This window comes from Pinus tabuliformis, chromosome 4_2, assembly GCF_031772625.1.
Source record: "Pinus tabuliformis cultivar Carrire ecotype Pingquan chromosome 4_2, CPIR1, whole genome shotgun sequence".
Classification (NCBI taxonomy): domain Eukaryota; kingdom Viridiplantae; phylum Streptophyta; class Pinopsida; order Pinales; family Pinaceae; genus Pinus; species Pinus tabuliformis.
Window position 1 is genome coordinate 26370109 of NC_142304.1, and position 27003 is coordinate 26397111.

Consider the following 27003-nt stretch of genomic DNA (forward strand, 5'->3'; position numbering starts at 1 on the left):
ATCATTATTACCGAAGATTACTGAAGATGTAGCTAAGGCCGGAGTAGTTACTGAGGAGCAAGTCATTGCTCAAGCCCAGTACCTTGACTTAGTTTATACTCAGTCGGGTACGTTGCACGAGAAGATCCCAGATCTTCCTAAATCGAATCAAATTGCTGCTGCTCCTTCGGGGTATCATGCTATTGATGGCATGATTGGTACGGTGAATACTAAAAGTAAGAAGAAATCCTCAAAGAATTCTTCTCCAATAATAACCTTACCAGACTCTCCGACAGGAGAGTCTTCTCCTGAAATTACCGCCGACATTCACGCTGTAGAGTCATCTACGGCTAAATCAAAAAACGGTGGTAAGAAGAAGGACAAAGCAGACAAGGCTCCAAAGGAGAAAAAAGAGAAGTCGAAATCTAACGACGAAAAGCGCAAACCTTGCTATCCTTGTTTATTTTGTGAAGAAGATCATTTCACAAGAGATTGCCCTCATCGGGTGGAGGTTGTGAAAATCGTTAAAGGTTCCCCAACTCCTGCTGTTTTGAAAGATCCATTTCCAAAGCAGGAGAGTAAAATGATAGGTTCTTCCTCGAGTGCCAGTGAAGAACCCATATTGATGATGTCTCATGTACGGATTGTGACTCGATCACAAGATTATGGTAGTAAAAGTCCTGTTGATGGATCGAAAGAAGCATAATCTTCTCGTTCTAATCCATCAACCTCAGCTCCCGGTTCCGATCCACTACAGATCGAGAAACCTAACCCTGACTTAGTAATAAAACCGCCCGCCAAGGGTGTACTTCGAAGGTCTGCTTTCAATCCACATGCGAGAGCGGCCCAGAATTACAACATTGTTGAGGATTTAGCTGTTTCACCCTCAGCAATGTCAGCTTTGGAAGTGCTGCAATCATGCCCAGCACAGAGAAAATTACTTTTGTCGGCTATAGGAGCTGTTGATGTTCAGGACCCGAACCTGATAATCTTTGATCTAGAAAATAGTACACCGCGTCTCCCTCATCAGATGGCTTTCCAGATTCCAGTGATAGTCAAAAACAGGCCAATTCATCGGATTGTAATTGATGAAGGAGCTTCTACGTGTATTATGTCGATTCAATGTTGGAGATCGCTTGGCTCTCCTTCACTGAACCAATCCCTGACGATTCTTAAGGCCTTTGATGGCCATGGGTTCCATCCGTTTGGCATTCTACAGGATTTTCCTATAGGGGTTGAAGGAAAAACCGTTAGTCTGGATGTGGAGGTGGTTGATGCCCCTCTAGACTACAACCTTCTTTTGGGTCGCAGTTGGTCTTACGCTATGACAGCGGTCATGTCATCAGTGTTCAGAGTTATAAAGTTTCCACACAATGGTAAGATCGTGACGATAGACCAGATGGCTTACTTTTCATCCGACCCAGCCTCTTCAGAGAGTATCCAGCATGTCGGTAAAACGACTATCCCTTACAAGGATGTTGGTGTAGGATTAGTTAAAGATTCCGGTTTACTGGGAACTTTTTCTTTCCCTCCGATCAACGCAGACCCTTCATTCGCAACCATTCATATGATTACTTCAGACACTATTATCTATGATGATCCTTGGGTTGTCCCATCTAAATCTGAGATAGACTCATTCGGTAATGCAATGCCTTTGAGTCCATATGAAATTGCTTATGAGGCCGTGCAGTCTTTTTCCGACTTAAGTTCAACCCAAATCGACCAAATGAATGTGGTCCGTGAGGAATCACTTTTCACATCAACCTCAGAACGAATAACGTTTCCTGAAGTTGTGTCATCTGACGAACAACTTCGCGAAATCCTAAGTGTAGATGATCTACCATGGGAAGATCTTCATCATCGATCTTCGTTTTTACCTGAGGGTGAATACATTGAAACTGCTTTTTCATCATTTTTTACAGCTGAATATGTCAAGGACGCTCAGAATCCAATGAAACATCCTGATTCAGAGTTGAATTTGGGAAACATTTCCCAAACTATTGCCATTGACATTTCAGTCAAAACCGGAATTATTGAGAACATTCATATAGGTGCCTCATGTACAGATGATGAAATTCAAACATACAAGGTCCTATTTCAAGAAATCCAGGAAAATTAGCTACAGTATTCTCTTTCCCAAGTTGATCTTTTATTTTGATGTCATATTCCTGAAATAAGATCAACCATCTGGTTATTCTACCATTTGTAATAGGTTTGTTTGCTAAATATTTTATGACAGAGTGATCTGTATATAAAACAACAGGATATCCAGTGATATAATGCCTAAATTTATTTACAGCATGTATTACAGCTAAAAATTCTTTTTCAGTAACAGTATAGTTTAGCTCAGTAGGAGACAAATTCTTACTAATATAATAAATTGCATATGATTTTTTGTCTTCTTCCCACCCAAGGACTACTCCAATAGCTATGAGGAAATGCCAGGAATTGATCCCTCCATTGTTGTTCATGAAATCAAAACTTACCCGGACGCTAAACCCATTCGGCAACGTCTGCGTCAGATACACCCTAGGAAAGCGGCTGCGATTAAAGCAGAAGTCGAAAAGTTGTTGAAAGCAGGTTTCATTTATCTGATCCCGTTAACGGATTGGGTATCGAATATTGTTCCGGTTAACAAGAAACAAGGAACAATAAGAATATGCATCGACTATAGGGATATAAATCGTGCTTGTCCAAAAGACAACTATCCCACGCCCTATATCGATCAAATAATTGATGATTGTGCCGGCAATGAAATATTTTCCTTTATGGTCGGTTTTTCCGGTTACAACCAAATCAATATTCTACCTGCCGATCAACCAAAAACGGCTTTCATTCGTCCCTGGGGTGCATTTTCTTACTGCAAATTACCTTTTGGACTTAAGAATGCCAGAGCCACTTTCCAACGGGCAATGTCTTACGCGTTTCATGACATCAAGCACATTGTGCAACCGTATCTCGATGATTTGCCTGCTCATTCTTTACATCGAGCTGATCACCTTGTCCACTTACGCGCTATTTTTATGAGGTGTCGGCATTATCAAATTCGGTTGAACCCACACAAATGTGTCTTCTGCATAAAAGTGGGACGATTGCTAGGATTTGTCGTTTCAAAAGCCGGTATTCGCGTCGATCCCTCGAAGGTCGAAGCTATCATCAAATTGCCTCCTCCTTCGAGTTTGTGCCAAATCCAAAGTTTGCAGGGGAAAGCAAACTTTTTACGTTGATTCATTCCTATCTACGTCGAGATTACAAAGGGTTTCACTCGGTTGTTAAAACAAAACGCTCAATTCTCTTGGGATGAGATAGCTCAGAAATCTTTTGATGCGCTTAAGCACGCGTTGACCCATGCACCATTGCTGCATCCTCCCAACTACAACCAGGACTACTTTTTGTACCTCGCCGCCTCCCACTCCACCATTGGAATGGTCTTAGTTCAGGAAGACGAATTCGGAACAGAACATGTGATATATTATCTTAGTAGGACGTTAAATCCCACTGAGCTAAAATATTCGCATGTGGAGAAATTGGCCCTGGCAGCTGTTCAGGCTGTCGAGCGTTTTCGTCATTACATTCTTCTCCGTAAAACTACAGTTATTTCGGATTGCAACCCTATGATCTATATTTTGACTAAACAATTGCTAGGGGGCAAGTACTCCAAATGGATCATTATCCTGCAAGAGTTAGATTTGGAGTTCGAGAAGTCCTAATCTAAGAAATCCTTAGTTTTTGCGGAATTAATGTGTGACTTCCCGCGTGCTGACACGGAAACTGTGGTAGAGGAACCCATTGCAGACGAATCTCTGTTTCTCATCAGCACTTTAGATCCGTGGTATGGAGATATAATTGTCTATCTCCAAACCCAATCCTTTCGGCCCGAAGCGTCAAAGTCGGAACGACGGAAAATTCGATTCCAGTCCCAACAGTACAAGATTATTGGAGATACTCTTTATCGTCGTGGGGCGGACTTAGTTTTTCGTCGTTGTTTAACTCATGAAGAGGCAGAAAGGGTTATGAATGACTGCCATTCTGGAGCATGTGGCGGTCATATGTCTGGGTATGCCACAGCTCAGAAGGTGTTGCGTGCTGGCTATTTCTGGCCGTCCATGTTTAAAGATTGTATCCTTGCAGTCCGAAAATGCCACAACTGTCAAGTGTTTGATCGCAAGATGCGCGCACCACCTGCTCCTCTCCACCCTATAATTGCCGTTGGTCCTTTTGCTAAATGGGGTATCGATTTTATTACATGTAACCCTCACTCGACCGGGGGGCATGCGTATATCATCCTTGCGGTTGATTATTTTACTAAGTGGGCCGAGGCGATGCCTACATTCGAGACAGATGGCAAGACAACTGCGATTTTCGTATTTAATCATATTATTGCTAGGTTTGGTGTCCCACAAGCGATAATCACTGACCATGGACGCCATTTTCGAAACATTATGATGACAGAACTTACAAGCCAGCTTGGTTTACGTCATGATAGTTCTACTCATTATTATCCCCAAGCGAATGGTTTGGTTGAGTCCATCAACAAAGTTCTAGTTATCATGATCCGACGAATCATTGGTATTCATCGGTCGAATTGGCATAACATGTTATTTTCAGCGCTTTGGGCGTACCGAACCTCAGTAAAAACATCAACAGGGTTTACTCCTTTCCAACTAGTTTATGGTTTGGAAGCAGTGTTGCCCATTGAATGCGAAATCCCATCACTTCAAATGGCTATCGAATTACTCCCAGCTACTTCCGAAGAGGAGAAGCGTTTGTTATACTTAGCTAAATTAGATGAGACTCGACGTGACGCTGCTTTGGCAATCGAGACTCACGCAAAAAGGATGAAAGCTCAGTATGATCGCAACGTGACCCCTCGTAATTTTTCGGAAGGAGACCTAGTGCTATTGTATGATCAAGCTAACGATAAATTAGGTGCTGGAAAATTCGTTCCCATGTGGCATGGGCCCTACATTGTCAAGCGAAAGCTAGCAAAAGGGGCCTATGAGCTGGTAGATTTTGATGGGGACTCTTTGGGTAAGCCCAGAAATGGACTTTACCTAAAGAGGTATTATGCTTAAATGGTGGGTATGGAGATTCAGTTAGTTTAGTTAGGTTAATTTTTCTTTCTAGCTGGTGTGTTTTTTTAGTTTAGACAGTGTGCTTAGCTTAGAGAGTGTGTTTTTCGTCGTTATTCTGGATTATCTTGGTTTTACTCTTGATATTGCAGATGTCGACGCCTCTCCAAACGTACATTAGATTTGCTGATGGTGCTTGTCGTAGTACACGGAATATCTCTTCCGCAGCTTGGGTTATCTATTCGCCCTCTGACGAGTTAGTTTCTATGCATGGGGTGAGCCTCGGTCAAACAACAAACAACATTGCAGAATACAGTGCAGTGATTGAGCTATTATCTGAATCTATTTCATTTGGGATTCGGAGTTTGATAGTGAGGTTAGATTCTGAACTCATTGTATTACAGCTTAATAGAGTCTATGCCATTAGAAATCCAGTGTTATTAAGATTGTTTTTGAGGGTGCGTCTCTTGGAACGTGAATTTGATTACATTGAATATCAGCATATTCCAAGGTCTTTAAATACATTAGCAGATGCAATGGTGTCTCGAATGTTAAATAGACATTTGTAACAATCATAAATGTAAATTTATAAACATTTCATCACACATGTTTAACGAAATAAGCCAGTAATAATGATATATATAGATAGAAGTGTGTCAAAAAATATACATCGTCTTCGATCATAGGTTGAAAAACACCTTATGATCGGCAAAAATGATAAGTACAAAAAACCAAAATGTCATATGTGTCTACAAAAGTGACTAGCCAATCACTGGTGGTGCTCTCTATATGAGACCACTGCCCGCGCTACCCTACACAGGAACCTCCTGAAAGGTCCTGGGACTGCGACCACATAGCGCTGAAGTCGGATAGGAATGTCGTCTATAGTCGTCTCTGGTATGCCTGCCGTGAGACACTCTAAGTCCTGTTCCAGCTCGGCTAAGGTCTCTGCGGCCACATCCTGTGGGGCCGGTGCTGGTACAGCTGGTACTCTTCTCTGAAAAGCCCGGAGATTGGCCGGATGCCGTGGGCCTACATCTGCATTTTGAAAATTTGTGCTGTCAGTTTTGAGACGATATATAAAAAACAAAAAAAAAATAGATAATTTAAAAACTTGTGAAAAATGAAGTACCTCTGTCGTCCCATTGTTCTCCCTGTGGAAGAACCATGTCCGGATCATTGGGAAAATCCATTCCGGCATAAGGAAAATCCTGGATTGCAAAGACCTGGCCCTCCAGCCAGTGAAAGTAACCATCAGGAAATCAAACAACTGCTGCTCCCTCATCAGGATGTCGGGCCATTACCGCAACCCATCTCGTCAACTTAGGCTCCCGAGGAAGCCCAACTGGAACTGTAAGATGCTGGGGGATCAGCATTGGAACTCTCTCTAGGGCAAAGCTCACAACTAAAGGCCCATATCCAAAGGTCTTCAGTTGTCCGTTCTTTGCCCTGGTTAGTTGGCCCTTCATATTGGCCAACACAGCATCGCACCAGTTGAAAATGGTGCCTTGGAAGCAATCTATAGCCATCCGCATTTGGGAACCAGTGGCTATGTGGAAAGCGGCAGCACCGCAAAGTCTGGTAACTGTAAAGGCAATTACCATAAGTTCAGGTCAGAATATGTATTTGATTTCTATCCCCTTAACCTGGTTTTGATTGTTGCACCACTCTAACCGGAGACTAGCAACGGATTGGCCACCCAGCCTAGTTCCGAATAGAGAAAGTTGCTCGCCCCTGTTAGGCAAGCCAGTGAGAAAATATATGTCGAAGGACTCTATCTCGAGCTGGTGTTCTCCGATGTAGAAACATTGATCCTGAATGTTCCACCTTTCAACCAGCCACTCTAAGAATGGCACCTAGGCCCTCATGCCAGGTATGGCCCAGTACTTGTAGAGACCGCATGCCTTTAAAGCATCAATGGAAGGTTGATGACCTATTGCGACCAAATCGACATCTTTGTGTTCTCTTTCACGCCAATCTAGCATGGTGGGCAATCTACACACCAAAAAACATTGATTAGAATTCATAAAATTAAAATTTGATGGTTGATTTTTGTGTTTGGGGTTTGAAAATCCGCTTTACGCGGAGTACGCACCCCGCGTTCAGAAAACAGAGTGGCGGTATGCAGCTGTTCTGAAGGTGGGCTGCGTACTCCGACCATTTTCCCATATACGAAAATGTCAGGGTACGCAGGTCGCCCGTGGGGCACCTGCGTCCCCCGAAAAGCGGACCCTAAAACCCAAAACCCTCTAAAAAATCAAACTAAGACTTGAAATGAAATTCTAAACGGATGAAATTGAAGAGGAGGATGTTGTGAAATACCTGAAAGAGACGGCGCTCGATTCTGATGGTCGGATTCTCCGCAAAGTCCACAGGAAGTTTCTTGTCAAAAGCCCTTTTCTCAACCTCAACAGTAAAATGGTAAAAATGACATGGTAAAAAGTCTTTTTCTATGTTTTTTGGATGAATGAATGCCAAGTTTGTTTATTTTTTACCATGAAAAGATATTTTTCAATGTATTTTTGCCCATCTTAAACAGGTATGAGTAATGTGTTGTTTTTGTGCAGGACAAAAGGACTTTAGGGTAAAATCATCATTTTTTACGAACCAAGACATTAGAGTCATCTTTTAAGCCCTTTTCTAACTCCTAAAACATGAAAAGATTGCCGAGCGTTTCTTTTACACTCGTTAAAATGGAATTAAAAGACGGTCCTCTTACAACCCTTTTCTGACCGTAAAAACACAAAAGATTGCCAGATTTTTGTCGTTTCAAATTCGATACTGGAAATAAAACGACATGCCTCTGATCGCTTTTTACTTTTCAGGTCAAAGGCATTAATCATGAAAGTACTCCTTGGTCGCAAGATCAAGCGGTTCTCTCAGGTATTATTTTATACTTTTTCGGGCTTGGGAGACACAAACTTACGAAAAAGTTCACCTTGGAGTCTTCTTTAGTTTTTTCAGACTCTCTAAAATTTAAAAACGCTGAGTTTCTCCTATACTAGACTCGTTAAAATTTCACAGTAAAGGACCTATTTGATTACAAACAGGAATGGACCACTCCTTCTTAGGGTCCGAATCTAAACTAAGTTGGACTCATCCGAAGGATGAGTTTATAATCAAGCATATGTTATCCTCCTCAAGCTTGTAAAAAATAAAGAGGTACTTGCCAGAAATGGTGGGGGAAAAGAGAGAAGAATGAACCTATTTGTTATCCTTTGTTACAGAAGAACCTTATCACCGCTCTTGAACACGACACTTTTCATTCACCTGGGTTGGGAAATCCTTTGCCTTAAAGTTGATCAAACCACTTTGAAAGTCTTCAACCGTTTCCGGGTATTAACTTTGGGTCAATCGTCACCAAGCCATCTGTCGTGTCGTTATGTGTTCAAGAGGTCTCTGCAAATAAACCATTCATATGCAAAATACTTGTCATCCATTTGACCATCCCTAAGTTAGTCCTTACAGCAACATTTCTTCAACTTGAACAATGATTTCGTGTTGTGTGCTTGCCTGCGACGGGTCGCTTTCTATCGACATCAGCACATTATCTAGAAAGATGACCTAGAAATCGTCAGTACCTTGAAGTCTGCATGCATCAATGGCAGGTTTCTCGCCTTTGACGACAGTTTACATCATTGACTTTCGATCAAAGGATTCCGTGACGTGTTCGACATCAACCCATTCATTCACATTTCATGGATTGTACTGGGTACTTTGAGAAGCATTGACATTACTGGTGGTCTCTCTCACACTTGTTAACAGTTTACATCATCGACTGGTAATCAAGTGGTTTCTACCATGTTCGACATCAACTCATTTATTCGCATGGATAGAATCGTACCAATTAGGGAAGTAGAAATGAAGACCCTGGATCTAGTTTCCACCATCCAGGCTGCGAGGAGTTTTGTATTCATTATATAGTAGACTAATCATAAACAGATGGCTGCGTCCATACTGTGTCTACAAAAGTCTATGATTGTGATGTACTGCAAAATCATTCTTGTATCAGAGTAGTAGTTAGATTGTTAGTTAAAGTTTTCAATCTGAGTATGGGAATGCCTACCTCAGCGATGATATCACCTTATATATGTATTTTGTGTTGAATATTTGCAGGTTCTGACCAGGCTCTCCGCAAGATACTCCTTGAAATGATAAAGTACTTCACCCTTCCTAGATTATATAAAACCTTAATCTACTACAGGCTTCGTACTTTAGGGGGCAATCTGTTACACTAAAAAATGTCACCATGACTATTTGCAGTTAGTATGGCTCCATCCACTATCATACTATCCTCCTTGGCAAGTCTCATGCCTCTGCTCTTCATGTCAAACTTCAAGAAAGAGAGAAAAGTCATTAAAAGTCAATTATCTCTGGTACGCAGTTTCTCTTAGCCTTACCTGCGTGTACGCAACCCAAGTTCATAATACCTACGTACTTGTACGCTCTGTATGTAAAGCAATGGGTGTGTACTCCTGTAAAGGTCAAAAGGCGCAAGTTTCACTCCAAAAAAGTTACTTGTGGTCATTTCTAGAGTCTTCTAGAAGCTTGTTTGACGTGTATGAAGCGCCTCCAGATGGTTCATGTATCCCTACCAAAGAGGAACTTATCCCATCAAGAGGAGACCTATCCCATCCAAAGAGGGGCTTATCCCATTGATGGTGGACCTGAATAACTTCCTCTAGAGCACTATAAATACAGGCATTGGGCCAAAAGGAGGGGAGGTTGAAAGCTGAATATTCCTAAGGGTAGATGCTGTTGGAATTAGGACTTCCTTGTAGAAGCTTGTGAGGAAAGATTACCATCCTTGCTTGTTCTATTTGGAAGTGGGTGAGCTGATCAGAGTAAAGGAGAACTCTTGTGGACCCTGGGAGGGACTTGCGCGACACCAAGGCTCAGGTTGTAATGGTTCCTTTTGTTACCTTTTAATACAAATTAGTCCATTCTTCTCAACAATTTGTTATTTATGAGTTGTTTCATATACTCCTTGGTCTATATGTTAAATATGTTTTATTTTATGTGATATTCAGGTGCTATTTAATCATTTGATTGTTAGTGAATGCAGGTTTCGAAGGGAAGGAGAAGCTCATCTGGATCAACGAAGCTGGACTACTACAACAGCGTTGGGTTACAGGTAGAATCTAAACACTTGATTTCTCATATTGTAGAAGCATATTTAGAGAAGGATTGCTCTTATTTGTCTTGTTTGTCACTAGAAAGTCTTAGGCTTCTAGGGAGGTCGGTTGTGTCCGCACTAACGACCCATTCCATGTGACAAATTGGCGACTCCACTGGGGACTCCATGAATGTGTTTGAGTTCTTTTTGATTTGATATTTTGGTCTGAGAAAACTCGCTTGTTTTCTGATTTTTGGCTGTTTAGCTGTGTATTTGGGTGGGTTACTTTAGAGTCAATTTAGATTTTTATTTTTCTTAGCTTTGCCAGCAGTACGCAGTCTCTGAGTTTGACACAGTGCGTACTTGTACGCACTGCGTCTTTGTTCACAGGGTGTACCCGCGCCTGTGTCAACAGATCACCTGCGTACCCCTGTCAAATTTGAGAAAATTTCATTTTTCCTCTTTTTGCTCTTTTGATTTTGTTTTAAATTGTTTTTACTGCCCAGATCCATTTGTTTACTGTCAGAGATCTTCACCTGAACTTGTCCCGCTAGTGTCGAGGGTTTTGGTGGAATTCATAGGGATTTTTCCTTAGGGTTTGATTTTTTAACTGGTCCTGTAGTGACTTTGGCATTAGAGGTTGTCAAACTTTGGATCTCCTTGGTTTTGGTCAGTCCTCTTAGGAGTCGGGCCTGTCATAGAAGTCACCCTTGTGAGAGACCTACCTTTGTGTCTTCTCTTCGTGAATCTCGAAAAGTTTGTTTGTTAAAACCTTGAATTTCATTCTTGAGAAAAAAGAACAAAAAGATTTCGATTTTGTTTTTTGATTAGTTTATGGTTCTGCATGAACTGATCCTTAGTTGCATTTTGACTGAGTAAAACATCCGGGAATTATCCTTGTAGGCTTTTGTCCTCATTATTTTTTGCTTTTAGGTAAATCTCCTTTTAATTTGCTTTTGAGTGAATTTGATTTGATTGTTTTAGATTTGTTAAATTTCATTTGATAAATAGTTTTTATATGCTTTATTAATATAGAAAAAAAAAAAAAAAAATTCTTTTGGAAAAAGTTTGCTTTGGTAGCATTTGTAGACTTTTGGGATAAAAAGGAAATTTCGTAGAGTTATTAGTGGTCATGAGTTGTATGTTTTGAAAAGATAAAGAAATTGTTTCTTTGATTGTCTTTGCCAAGAAAGTTGTTTTCTATAAAATTTGCATTTTCCAACTCTCTTAGTTAGGAGATTCATTGAAAAATAAAAGTAGTGTAAATCATCTTAGGTGCATCTTTGTAGTGGTTGCGAGTCGAGTCTACACACCACTAGTTTCATCTCCACTACCTTTTGTCTTTAAGAAAAACCATAAAATTAACGCTTAAAGTAAAATCAACTTAGTAACTTTTATTTACTAGGGCTCTGAAACACCAATTTAGATCAGGCTAGTGTCTTGGAGTAGGAGAGTAATTAACTCTCCAAGACAACAAAACCAAACAAGTAGCTTATCTTGTGATAGAATAAATCCAATTGTTTCATTTGTACTCTGGGAAAGCTCCTCTTAAAGGAGAAGCACGAGCTCGTGTCCGAACCAGTGAGGGGATCAATCCTCCCTCGTTGGGAACGACGCCAGACACGCACGTATTACAAACGGTAAACCTCAGATTAACCATTTTCGAGGAGCCAGGGGTCACTTGTCGGTAAACCTTGGATTATTGTCAAGGAGCCGGCAAGGGGATTGAGCTTGATACTCTGCCCTTGCGTGCTGTCGGAGTGTAGACTGTTCCCCCAGGTGCATTTGTTGCTGTTGGTAACCTTAGTGACCATTATCTTTAGGATTCTACCGAGGTGACGGTGGAGGGAAGATCCCACTGTACCTGGAGCAGACATCGGCTAGACTCACTTGGATTTTCCAGGGGGTTCACTTCACTCGAGACGGTTAAAGTGGAAGAACTTGTGCCGGTCTATTCATTAAGCAGGTTGCTGGGGTAACTGTTCCACCCGCCACTTCTGTACTGAATCCGGCGATGTTGGGTTTCATCTCCAACTAGCGTTTTTGGTCCGGAAGGCTACTGTTTGTGCTTGGTTTGATGCCCTAGATTCTTTAGGCATGTGATTCAAATTTGTTTGGTTCTTTAGAGACTTTAGGTGGTTTTCTTTGAGATTTTACTTTGTTTGCGTGTGCAGTAGTTAAAAGTTTTTAACTGTGGCGGAATTACCGAGACAGTCCCGTCGACTTCGGGGCAAGTCTCCTAAGGTTGTTTCTGTGGCCGAATTGTTGAGGAAATCCCGTAGACTTCGGGGTGAGCCTCCTCAAGACGTCCCAAGTCATTACGAAGGTTTAAAGGTACTTGTTACTCCTAGTGGCAGTAAAGTAGGTTCACCCGAAGAAGGAGAATCGTCATTGGTAGTCCATCCAGATTACCAAGGTCTAGAAACAGGTTATAATCCTAAGGCAGTTGCAGTTTCTGAGCTTGCTGGTAGTTTTTCATCTACTAGTGATATAGGCGAAGAACCTGAAGTATCTGAACCTGTTACTCCAACTTCTAGTGCACCAGATTCACCTAGGGTAGAAAGAATCATCACCAAAAATCTTCCTACTGGTTTGATAGCTATTGAAGAGCTTGCTCCAGAGGAAGAATTAGGCATATCTATCCTTGAAGATCAACCTACTATTGATCTAAGGGAGTGTGAATCTATCTTTTACAGTCCTCATAGAAGTACTACTTGGTACCTTTCGTTAACCAATTATTTAGACAACTCAGGGATAGGTTTTTCTCCACCTCGTACTCCTTTTCCACCTGGAGGTATTTATACTCCTGTCAATATGTCTGGTCAGTCGTCCGTGTTCACTCAATCTCCTGAATCTTTCTTGCATGGCGGTCCTTCTGTTCCCGCCGGGTATCAGTCACTTTCTGGTACCTTTGCGAGGGCATCTCCTCAACCCATTGATCATGGGTTATTAGCTGGAAACAATGGTAATAAACCGTTGGGTGTAAGGGACATTTACATGATGTCAGGTTCAGTTCCCGTTTCTCAACCTCAAGGTGGCCAATTACCACCTGGGGGGCAGCCCCAACTAATGCCTGGGGAGCAACCTCAAGGTACACAAATTGTGTCTGGGGGGCAACCTCAAGGACAGTATGTACCCATAGTACAATACATGCCTCAAGGTCAACCCCAGCCTCAATATGTACCCCAAGGTCAACCTCAGTATCAATATTTACCTCAAGGGTATCAACCTCAAGGTCAAGGTCAACCCCAGTATCAGTATTTACCCCAAGGTTATCAACCTCAAGGTCAATACTCGAGTCAAGGTTATCAACCACCTCAAGGTCAGTCATATGTTCAAGCTATGGGAACTGTACCTTTCAGTTATCAATCCTATCCTCAATCCGGTTATGGATCTCAGTATCCTCAACCTGTTATGGGTCAATACCCCGGAATGATAGTGTGGGATCCATCACAAGGTCAACAAGTGTTGCAGCCAAGTATACAGTTGTTACCTCAAACTGGACAACCCGTAGTTTCTGGTTCACCCCAGCAACCGCAACCTGTCCAGTCAAATGTTCAAACTTTTGTAACTTCGGTAGTTACTCAGTCGCCAATTGCACCTAGTACTCCATCTCAAACGACTGGTGCAACTACCGCAACATCTACCGCACTTACTTCTGGAGTATCGACAGCTCCGGTTTCTACTGTCTCTGCAACCACTCCTCATACATCTTTACCGTTGTCCGGATCTACAATTCAAACCACGGTCCAGATGCCTGCAGGGTGGCCTGGTTTAAGTACTGTTGTAACAAGTCAACCTCAATTTACCTATCAACAGTGCCAGGGACAGTACCAATTCGGTCCTGCTGTCCAACAACCGGTTTACCAGTATCAACCGTATCCTGGGTACACTTAGCAACAACCCCAGTACGGTCTGGTTAATCCTGGTTTTCCAGGAGGATATAATATCCCGAATGCAATTCCTGTTCCAAGTTATCTTGGATATCCTCCTCCTAGGACTGGTCTTGTGACCCAGAGTTTTAGGGATCCTAATCGGAAATTACCGTTTATCGCAACTTTGGATTTACTTGACTTGACGCGCCTAGCGAACGATCCAATACAATATCTTCCGTTCTAGCTGCCTGTTATCACAAAATCATGCCCCTGATAGGCTGTTGATCAGGAAGACTTTGAGTAACTATTTCAAACCAAACTTTTGGCTGAGGCTTAGCCTCCTCAGCCTGAGAGGGCTCTCTCAAAGGGTTAAAGATTTTGATTAAAGAATAAGATAGATGGCTAACTCTATAGTTTGTGATTGTATATGTTTATAGGTTGAAAGATGAAGGTTGGCTACCATTGGGCTATGGAGTCAAAGTATGTTCAGTACCACAGCAAGATCAGCTTTAACATGAAGTCAGGGCATAGAGAGTTTTTATACATCAACAAAACAAAGATACAATGCAAGGAAACACAGTTTATAAATACATGAAGGAAGTTAGAGCATCATTGATGAATTCTAAGTAACATGTATTCATACCACTGCAAGTAAGTGAAAGAGGAAAGCCATGATACAATAGGACATTAAAAACCCTCTTTGAATCCTGAGTAGTGAAGCCAAAACATTCTACCTAGCATGGAAGTCAAGGCATTATAGAGTTCAAATGCAGAAATGCAAATATAAAACAGTGAAACACAATTAGTTTATCTATGAAGGAAGTCAGAGCATCATTGATGAATTCTGAGTATCATAAGTAAACCTCACTGCAATGTAAGTATTGGAAGATGCCATCAAAACAAGAACATACAAGAACTCTTCATGAATCTTGAGTTGTCTAAGTAGAAATTCTGCATTAGGTTAAAAATATACACAGTCTGCACATAGAGCAGCAATTGAGCCAAAAAGTCTCCAACCCTTTGCTAATTCGACCTCTTGCTCTATATAAAGCATTTACAATTAGGATTCCATCATCCCTCCTCAAGAGAATTCGAATTTGCCATCAGTGACACCTATTCTAACCATAAAACAAACTATTAAATGTATTTGACACCTAACTAGTAGTCCTAGAGACCTAATACAACTAGGAGTGTAACTCCTTATTATGATTACAACAAACTTATCTAAACATTTAAAGCATTCTTTGACACCTAACACTCCATGAGGTCGAATTTGATGAAGCCTCCCACGTGGTCACCCAACTGCTGATGAGAAACCCTAGAAATTAGGGAACATGTTTCCCTGTTTTTAGGGTTAGTTCCTTGAAAATTGCAGAGCCTCTATCTCTTCATCCATGACACATTTTACGAAACTGAAGGAGGTTTTTGTAGCCCATATTGTCCAGAACAAAAACCTCTCCTGGTTTTTGAAAATATTTCTCCAGCTGTCCAGAAACTGTCCTTGAAAAACACGTGGCAAACAGGGAAAAATCCGTTTTCTGAAATTAGGGTCTCAATGAAAGCTTCTTATCTCCCAACTGAAAACACATAAGAATAAAGTGAGATAGGTTATTCTAGCTGGACATGTTATGAAGAGAAACCTCCTTCAGAATTCCAAGATAGCCTTTCATGTGACCAGAAACGGATTTTGAAAAACACTACTAAAACCAGTAGACAAAGCTTGACTTTCTGCAGTTTCGTAGCGCAAGTTTAACTATAAATTCCTCCCACCTCAGAACGAATTTGAAGAAACTGAAAGAGGTTTTTGTAGTGCAGCATGTTAGGAAGAAAAGTGTCTTTCAGTTTGCAAAATTAAGTTCTCATATGCTCAGGAAAGCTTTTAGAAATTGACTAGTAAAAGCAGAAAACAGAGTTTCTTCAGCTGAAACAGACTGCTACAGGGGTTTCGCAGCGCGCTGCGAAATCACTGATTTCGTAGCGCAAAACAGGATTTTTACACTGTCTGCGCTACGAAAACGTGGATTCGTAGCTGGTTTCAAAATTTCTCCTTATCCTCCTCAAAACTCTGTCTTTCTTCTTGACTGCTGGCTGCCTTGTTTCTGTCATTCTTGTACATTGGTGATGGTTGTACTGATGATGATATTTTCCTTTCTTTTGACATTTTCTCCTTTGAAATTTCTTTAGACAAAACAACTTGGAAGAAAATACCTTGCTTAATTGAGGAGCTGCCTTGCTTGAATTTGATGAAGATTTTTGCTCTCCTTTTCCTTTGAAATATTTTCAGTGATAACAGTGGCTCCACTTGGGATAGTGTGCCCTTGTGGTACACTAAGAACCTGCAGTTCCAGTGCCTTATCCTCTTATCATGAACAAAAATTTATTTGACAAACATCTTCTTTAAGTTCCTTGGGCCTTCACCTCTGGCTTAAGCTTGATGATCACTGTAGGAGAAAGAAGTCTATATCTACTGAAAAATAAAAATGCTCAGTCACCTTGAGCTTATTTGCACTTTCCTACCTACCTACCCTATCAGCTGCAAGCTCCACTTGTAGCTCAAGGAACATGAAACTTCCAATAAATCCAGTCATCAATCTGATCTGAAACTTGGATCTCCTTACTGTGCTTGAAGCATAAATAAACCAGATACTGAAATAACCAAGGAAGCATGAGGTGCAACTGTTCTTCAAGATGAACATATAATTGGAAGCCTGAACAGTAAATCTTTTCCATGTAGTCAGCTATAGGGTCAAAAAACACATGGTTAGTTTGATAATCATCATAACATTCTATCTCTTTAGACAACTGATCCTTAGCCACACAAAACCCCTTTGATGTGCTATCCAATTTGCTATTTGACAAGCTATCCAACTGCTTTTCTGAATCATTCCAACAAACAATGAAATTTTCCTCATTATTATCATCATTCTTTGGTGTAAGCTGCTGCAAGAAATTACAAAAATGAACAATCTTTTCCTCTGCCTGAGGGTCATAAAAAATTTCTTCCAACATTTCTTCTTGGTGTTTGTAATCATGTTCATTTTGATAATGATCCGAAGACTGACAAGTCTGCTGCATCTCTACATCAATATCAGAGGATTGAACATGGTTTTCATAAGTAAACCCCTGCTGATCTTCATGCTGCATTTCATGAGATGTTGTACTTTCTTCTTGATGCTGAAATGCATTGTTATGAAGAGCCTCTAAAATTTCTTCATTCATAAACTCATCATCATCATAACAATCCTCCAAGTACTGAATGAGATTTAAAGAATGTGTACAACAATCTTTGAGCAACAATAAGGAAGGATGACACTCTTTATACATGTCATAGAACACATTATGGAAATCAGCAAGAGAAGATAATGAACCATTTTCCAAACTTTTATACCAAGACCAAGCTTTTCCTTCTAAAGTGGCCATAAACATCCTCATGAGACAATCCTCAGGAAAGTGAACCTTAAGACTGCGTACATGCATATGAAACCTAACCAAATGAAGAGCAGCATTGTCCTTCTTTTCATCTTTGAATATCGGAAGATCCTCTAACCAATCAACCTTTGGCATAGGATTTGGAAAACCAGGGATATGAGACCGATTCATAGGAGCATACCTGGCATTCATTCTTGCAGTGGAACTCATCTTGTAACTTCATCAAGCTACTGATCTTCTAGCACTGGAGTCACCTTCTAATTTCTTATTTGATGTGTGGAGTCGCCAAGGTAGTTTTGCAGCCTCGAAAACCTTTTTGAGCTCCTGCTACCTTCAGAAGTTCAATCTTAAAATTTCGGGAATGAGTAATCTTCAGGCTCCCGGCAGACGCACCAAAATGTTATCACAAAATCATGCCCCTGATAGGCTGTTGATCAGGAAGACTTTGAGTAACTATTTCAAACCAAACTTTTGGCTGAGGCTTAGCCTCCTCAGCCTGAGAGGGCTCTCTCAAAGGGTTAAAGATTTTGATTAAAGAATAAGATAGATGGCTAACTCTATAGTTTGTGATTGTATATGTTTATAGGTTGAAAGATGAAGGTTGGCTACCATTGGGCTATGGAGTCAAAGTATGTTCAGTACCACAGCAAGATCAGCTTTAACATGAAGTCAGGGCATAGAGAGTTTTTATACATCAACAAAACAAAGATACAATGCAAGGAAACACAGTTTATAAATACATGAAGGAAGTTAGAGCATCATTGATGAATTCTAAGTAACATGTATTCATACCACTGCAAGTAAGTGAAAGAGGAAAGCCATGAGACAATAGGACATTAAAAACCCTCTTTGAATCCTGAGTAGTGAAGCCAAAACATTCTACCTAGCATGGAAGTCAAGGCATTATAGAGTTCAAGTGCAGAAATGCAAATATAAAACAGTGAAACACAATTAGTTTATCTATGAAGGAAGTCAGAGCATCATTGATGAATTCTGAGTATCATAAGTAAACCTCACTGCAATGTAAGTATTGGAAGATGCCATCAAAACAAGAACATACAAGAACTCTTCATGAATCTTGAGTTGTCTAAGTAGAAATTCTGCATTAGGTTAAAAATATACACAGTCTGCACATAGAGCAGCAATTGAGCCAAAAAGTCTCCAACCCTTTGCTAATTCGACCTCTTGCTCTATATAAAGCATTTACAATTAGGATTCCATCATCCCTCCTCAAGCGAATTCGAATTTGCCATCAGTGACACCTATTCTAACCATAAAACAAACCATTAAATGTATTTGACACCTAACTAGTAGTCCTAGAGACCTAATACAACTAGGAGTGTAACTCCTTATTATGATTACAACAAACTTATATAAAAATTTAAAGCATTCTTTGACACCTAACACTCCATGAGGTCGAATTTGATGAAGCCTCCCACGTGGTCACCCAACTGCTGATGAGAAACCCTAGAAATTAGGGAACATGTTTCCCTGTTTTTAGGGTTAGTTCCTTGAAAATTGCAGAGCCTTTATCTCTTCATCCATGACACATTTTACGAAACTGAAGGAGGTTTTTGTAGCCCATGTTGTCCAGAACAAAAACCTCTCCTGGTTTTTGAAAATATTTCTCCAGCTGTCCAGAAACTGTCCTTGAAAAACACGTGGCAAACAAGGAAAAATCCGTTTTCTGAAATTAGGGTCTCAATGAAAGCTTCTTATCTCCCAACTGAAAACACATACGAATAAAGTGAGATAGGTTATTCTATCTGGACATGTTATGAAGAGAAACCTCCTTCAGAATTCCAAGATAGCCTTTCATGTGACCAGAAACTGATTTTGAAAAACACTACTAAAACCAGTAGACAAAGCTTGACTTTCTGCAGTTTCGTAGCGCAAGTTTAACTATAAATTCCTCCCACCTCAGAACGAATTTGAAGAAACTGAAAGAGGTTTTTGTAGTGCAGCATGTTAGGAAGAAAAGCCTCTTTCAGTTTGCAAAATTAAGTTCTCATCTGCTCAGGAAAGCTTTTAGAAATTGACTAGTAAAAGCAGAAAACAGAGTTTCTTCAGCTGAAACAGACTGCTACAGGGGTTTCGCAGCGCGCTGCGAAATCACTGATTTCGTAGCGCAAAACAGGATTTTTACACTGTCTGCGCTACGAAAACGTGGATTCGTAGCTGGTTTCAAAATTTCTCCTTATCCTCCTCAAAACTCTGTCTTTCTTCTTGACTGCTGGCTGCCTTGTTTCTATCATTCTTGTACATTGGTGATGGTTGTACTGATGATGATATTTTCCTTTCTTTTGACATTTTCTCCTTTGAAATTTCTTTAGACAAAACAACTTGGAAGAAAATACCTTGCTTAATTAAGGAGCTGCCTTGCTTGAATTTGATGAAGATTTTTGCTCTCCTTTTCCTTTGAAATATTTTCAGTGATAACACCGCCAATGCCAAATAAGTTGCCCAGTGATATACCCAAGTTCGAAGTAAGTCTGGAGAGGATCCATCCAATCACGTGATGACTTACCACCTCTGGTGTGCTTCAAATTCTATCTCGGATGATTCGATCCGCTTACGTCTTTTCCAGCGTACGCTCATTGGTCTCGCGGCCAAGTGGTACATTGAGTTGCCACGGGCCTCTTTTTACAATTTCAGCCAGTTAGCTACCTCGTTCCTAACTCATTTTCAGTTGCCGGTCAGATACGATAACGGCACGGAGCTATTAACTTCATTAAAACAGTCGACCTCCACTTATATTTCCGATCATATACATGAATGGAGACATCGACGGCGATTAGTGAAAATTTTATCCCGGACCAAATCTTAGCTGAATGGTTTGTAAAATCATTATTACTGAAGATTACTGAAGATGTAGCTAAGGCCGGAGTAGTTACTGAGGAGCAAGTCATTGCTCAAGCCCAGTACCTTGACTTAGTTTATACTCAGTCGGGTACGTTGCACGAGAAGATCCCAGACCTTCCTAAATCGAATCAAATTGTTGCTTCTCCTTCGAGGTCTCATGCTGCTAATGGCATGATTGGTACGGTGAATACTAAAAGTAAAAAGAAATCCTCAAAGAATTCTTCTCCAATAATAACCTTACCAGACTCTCCGACAGGAGAGTCTTCTCCTGAAATTACCGCCGACATTCACGCTGTAGAGTCATCTACAGCTAAATCAAAAAACGGTGGTAAGAAGAAAGGCAAGAAGAAGGACAAAGCAGACAAGGCTCCAAAGGAGAAAAAAGAGAAGTCGGAATCTAACGACGAAAAGCGCAAACCTCGTTATCCTTGTTTAATTTGTGAAGAAGATCATTTCACAAGAGATTGCCCTCATCGGGCGGAGGTTGTGAAAATCGTTAAAGGTTCCCCAACTCCTGCTGTTTTGAAAGATTCATTTCCAAAGCAGGAGAGTAAAATGATAGGTTCTTCCTCGAGTGCCAGTGAAGAACCCATATTGATGATGTCTCATGTACGGATTGCAACTCGATCACAAGATTATGGTAGTAAAAGTCCTGTTGATGGATCGAAAGAAGCAGAATCTTCTCGTTCTAATCCATCAACCTCAGCTCCCGGTTCCGATCCACTACAGATCGAGAAACCTAACCCTGACTTAGTAATAAAACCGCCCACCAAGGGTGTACTTCGAAGGTCTACTTTCAATCCACATGCGAGAGCGGCCCAGAATTACAACATTGTTGAGGATTTAGCTGTTTCACCCTCAGCAATGTCGGCTTTGGAAGTGCTGCAATCATGCCCAGCACAGAGAAAATTACTTTTGTCGGCTATATGAGTTGTTGATGTTCAGGACCCGAACCTGATAATCTTTGATCTAGAAAATAGTACACCGCGTCTCCCTCATCAGATGGCTTTCCAGATTCTAGTGATAGTCAAAAACAGGCCAATTCATCGGACTGTAATTGATGAAGGAGCTTCTACGTGTATTATGTCGATTCAGTGTTGGAGATCGCTTGGCTCTCCTTCACTAAACCAATCCCCGATGATTCTTAAGGCCTTTGATGGCCGTGGGTTCCATCCGTTTGGAATTCTACAGGATTTGCCTACAGGGGTTGAAGGAAAAACCGTTAGTCTGGATGTGGAGGTGGTTGATGCCCCTCTAGACTACAACCTTCTTTTGGGTTGCAGTTGGTCTTACGCTATGACAGTGGTCGTGTCATCGGTCTTCAGAGTTATAAAGTTTCCACACAATGGTAAGATCGTGACGATAGACCAGCTGGCTTACTTTTCATCCAACCCAGCCTCTTCAGAGAGTATCCAACATGTCGGTAAAACGACTATCCCTTACAAGGATGTTGGTGTAGGATTAGTTAAAGATTCTGGTTTACTGGGAACTTTTTCTTTCCCTCCGATCAACGCAGAACCTTCATTCGCAACCATTCATATGATTACTTCAGACACTATTATCTATGATGATCCTTGGGTTGTCCCATCTGAATCTAAGATAGACTCATTTGGTAATGCAATGCGTTTGAGTCCATATGAAATTGCTTATGAGGCCGTGCATTCTTTTTCCAACTTAAGTTCAACCCAAATCGACCAAATGAATGTGGTTCGTGAGGAATCACTTTTCACATCAACCTCAGAACGGATAACGTTTCCTGAAGTTGTGTCATCTGACGAACAACTTCGCGAAATCCTAAGTGTAGATGATATACCATGGGAAGATCTTCATCATCGATCTTCATTTTTACCTGAGGGTGATGACATTGAAACTGATTTTTCATCAATTTTTACAGCTGAATATGTCAAGGACGCTCAGAATCCAATGAAACATCCTGATTCAGAGTTGAATTTGGGAAACATTTCCCAAACTATTGCCATTGACATTTCAGTCAAAACCGGAATTATTGAGAACATTCATATACGTGCCTCATCTACAGATGACGAAATTCAAACATACAAGGTCCTATTTCGAGAAATCCAGGAAAGTCAGCTACAGTATTCTCTTTCCCAAGTTGATCTTTTATTGTGATGTCATATTCCTGAAATAAGATCAACCATCTGGTTATTCTACCATTTGTAATAGGTTTGTTTGCTAAATATTTTATGACAGAGTGATCTGTATATAAAACAACAAGATATCCAGTGATATAATGCCTAAATTTATTTACAGCATGTATTACAGCTAAAAACTCTTTTTCAGTAACAGTATAGTTTAGCTCAGTAGGAGACAAATTCTTACTAATATAATAAATTGCATATGATTTTTTGTCTTCTTCCCACCCAAGGACTACTCCAATAGCTATGAGGAAATGCCAGGAATTGATCCCTCCATTGTTGTTCATGAAATCAAAACTTACCCGGACGCTAAACCCGTTTGGCAACGTCTGCGTCAGATACACCCTAGGAAAGCGGCTGCGATTAAAGCAGAAGTCGAAAAGTTGTTGAAAGCAGGTTTCATTTATCCGATCCCGTTAACGGATTGGGTATCGAATATTGTTTTGGTTAACAAGAAACAAGGAACAATAAGAATATGCATCGACTATAGGGATATAAATCGTGCTTGTCCAAAAGACAACTATCCCATGCCCTATATCGATCAAATAATTGATGATTGTGCCGGCAGTGAAATATTTTCCTTTATGGCCGGTTTTTCCGGTTACAACCAAATCAATATTCTACCTGCCGATCAACCAAAAACGGCTTTCATTCGTCCCTGGGGGACATTTGCTTACTGCAAATTACCTTTTGGACTTAAGAACGCCGGAGCCACTTTCCAACGAGCAATGTCTTACGCGTTTCACGACATCAAGAACATTGTGCAACCGTATCTCGATGATTTGCCTGCTCATTCTTTACATCGAGCTGATCACCTTGTCCACTTACGTGCTATTTTTATGAGGTGTCGGCATTATCTAATTCGGTTGAACCCACACAAATGTGTCTTCTGCATAAAAGTGGGACGATTGCTAGGATTTGTCGTTTCAAAAGCCGGTATCCACGTCGATCCCTCGAAGGTCGAAGCTATCATCAAATTGCCTCCTCCTTCGAGTTTGCGCCAACTCCAAAGTTTGCAGGGGAAAGCAAACTTGTTACGTCGATTCATTCCTAACTACGCTGAGATTACAAAGGGTTTCACCCAGTTGTTAAAACAAAACACTCAATTCTCTTGGGATGAGATAGCTCAGAAATCTTTTGATGCGCTTAAGCACGCGTTGACCCATGCACCGTTGCTGCATCCTCCCAACGACAACCAGGACTACTTTTTGTACCTCGCCGCCTCCCACTCCACCATTGGAATGGTCTTAGTTCAGGAAGACGAATTCAGAACGGAACATGTGATATATTATCTTAGTAGGACGTTAAATCCCACTGAGCTAAAATATTCGCATGTGGAGAAATTGGCCCTGGCAGCTGTTCAGGCTGTCCAGCGTTTTCGTCATTACATTCTTCTCCGTAAAACTACAGTGATTTCGGATTGCAACCCTATGATCTATATTTTAACTAAACAATTGCTAGGGGGCAAGTACTCCAAATGGATCGTTATCCTGCAAGAGTTCGATTTGGAGTTCGAGAAGTCCAAATCTAAGAAATCCTTAGTTTTTGCGGAATTAATGTGTGACTTCCCGCGTGCTGACACGGAAACTGTGGTAGAGGAACCCATTGCGGACGAATCTCTTTTCCTCATCAGCACTTTAGATCCGTGGTATGGAGATATAATCGTCTATCTCCAAACCCAATCCTTTCGTCCCGAAGCGTCAATGTCGGAACGGCGGAAAATTCGATTCCAGTCCCAACAGTACAAGATTATTGGAGATACTCTTTATCGTCGTGGGGCAGACTTAGTTTTTCGTCGTTGTTTAACTCATGAAGAGGTAGAAAGGGTTATGAATGACTGCCATTCTGGAGCATGTGGCGGTCATATGTCTGGGTATGTCACAGCTCAGAAGGTGTTGCGTGCTGGCTATTTCTGGCCTTCCATGTTTAAAGATTGTATCCTTGCGGTCCGAAAATGCCACAACTGTCAAGTGTTTGATCGCAAGATGCGCGCACCACCTGCTCCTCTCCACCCTATAATTGACGTTGGTCCTTTTGCTAAATGGGGTATCGATTTTATTACATGTAACCCTCACTCGGCCGGGGGGCATGCGTACAAATTTCTTAGCATCTTTAAAGATTGTGGGCCAGTAATAACCTTTTTGTAAAACCTTGTGACCAGTCCTTCAATCTGCGAAACATCTGCCACATGGTCCGTCATGACAAGCTTTCAAAATGTCAAATATTTCGTCTTCACGGACACATCTTGTGATGTGCATTTCTGCCCCTATATGAAATAGGTAGCCCCCAATCCAAGAAAATCAGGTACTATGCTACACAATCTGTTTTCATTCATTGGGGGTCAGATGCTTTGGTAATTTTCCTACTGCTAAATAATTTGCAGCATCAGCATACCAGGGTTCCTTGAGAGTAACAACAAATAAATGGTCATCTAGGAATTGATCTTCGACTATTGTTGCATCCACTGGCTTTGGCATTCGTGAGAGAAAGTCAGCTACAGTATTCTCTTTCCCAAGTTGATCTTTTATTGTGATGTCATATTCCTGAAATAAGATCAACCATCTGGTTATTCTACCATTTGTAATAGGTTTGTTTGCTAAATATTTTATGACAGAGTGATCTGTATATAAAACAACAGGATATCCAGTGATATAATGCCTAAATTTATTTACAGCATGTATTACAGCTAAAAACTCTTTTTCAGTAACAGTATAGTTTAGCTCAGTAGGAGACAAATTCTTACTAATATAATAAATTGCATATGATTTTTTGTCTTCTTCCCACCCAAGGACTACTCCAATAGCTATTTCTGAAGCATCCGATGAAATTTGAAATGGCAAGTCCCAATTTGGGCCTCTGAGCACTGGGGTTGTTGACACAAGCTTTTTCAGATCCTCAAAAGCATAGTCGCATTTATCTGTCCAAATAAAATCAACATTCCCTGTCAATGCATATAGAGGTGCAGCTATTTGAGAAAAATGTTCTATGAATCTCCTATAATAACCAGAAAATCCAAGAAAACTGTGTACCCCTGTCTGTGTGGTAGGAGTAGGTATTAAAAAAATTATTTGAATTTTGTCCGGATCTACCTGTATTCCAGCCGCTGAGATATAATGACCTAGGATGAGCCCTTCGGTCATCATCATATAACACTTTTCATGGCTCAAGCAGAGCCTGGTGGCAATACATCGTTGCAACACCTTTTCCAATGTGTCTAGTGCTGGCTCAAAATCATCTCAGTATGGTGTGAGATCATCCATGTATACTTCAAGCCCTTCATTTATTAAATTTGACAAGATGCTGAGGATGGCCCTTTGAAATGTGGCAGGGGAATTGCATAGGGCAAAGGGTAGGAATTTGTAGGCAAATTTTCCCCAAGGACAGGTAAAAGTAGTTTTGTCCTGGTCTTTAGGGGCAATCTGAATCTGATTGTATCCACTGAGGCCATCCAAGAAAGAAAAGAATTTCTTTTCTGCTAATGTGTCTAATACCTGATCAATGAATGGAAGGGGAAAGTGGTATTTCTGGGTTGATTTGTTTAATTCTCTGTAATCGACACAAATCCTCCACTTTCCATTCTTCTTTGGCACCACTACTAGTGGAGAGACCCACTTGCTATCGGAGATTGGATAAATAAATTTTACATCCAAAAGTTTTTGTAATTCAGCTTTCACAATATCTTTCAGGTGAGGGTTGAGTCTCCATTGGGGTTGGTGAATGGATCTAACATCCTTTTCTGTATAAATGTGGTGCGTAAACAGCTAGGGATCAATTCCCTTCATGTTCGGATAGTCCCATGCAAAATCTTCCTTATATTTTCTCAATAGTTGGACCAGCTTTTCTTCTTGTTCAAGAGTCAGGTTATTGTTAATGTTCAAGGTTTTTCCTAGCTCAATCTCTATAGTTTTGTTGTTTGAAATAGAGGTAGTGGGTATTGTTTGATCATGAGTGTCTTTGACGGGATCTTCCTCTCTTTCATTGCCAAATGCTGCCTCTATCATGTGACATTGTACATGGGATCTGGATTTAGATTGGTTAATGAAGTTGTTAATAATGCCATCCTCTATTTGATCTTTAAAATTGAGGGCATCTTCTATGGTTAACGGGGACCTACTGTTTTCTATAAGGTATCATACAGTTTGTTTGTTAGTTTTTATTATTGTTACACTTGGCTAGGCTGGAGGGTATAGAGCTAGATTCTTGATATTATTCCCTCTAGTTATGGTCATACTACCTTGTCGGCAACTAATGTAAGCATCAACAGTCGCAAGCCAAGGTTTACCTAAATTAACGGGTGTCCATCGAGTCAGTTTTTGGGGTTGATTATCAGAAAGTCAGCAGGATATTCCCAGGAATATACAGATACCATTACATCGTGTAGTGTACCTTCTAGCCTAACTACTGATCAGTCAGCCAGTTCTAATAATGTAGAGGTTGGTTCCACTGATGCAATACCCAGTTTTAGACAAGTGGTGGTTGTTAAAATTTTAATTACAACCCCTAAATCAACTATG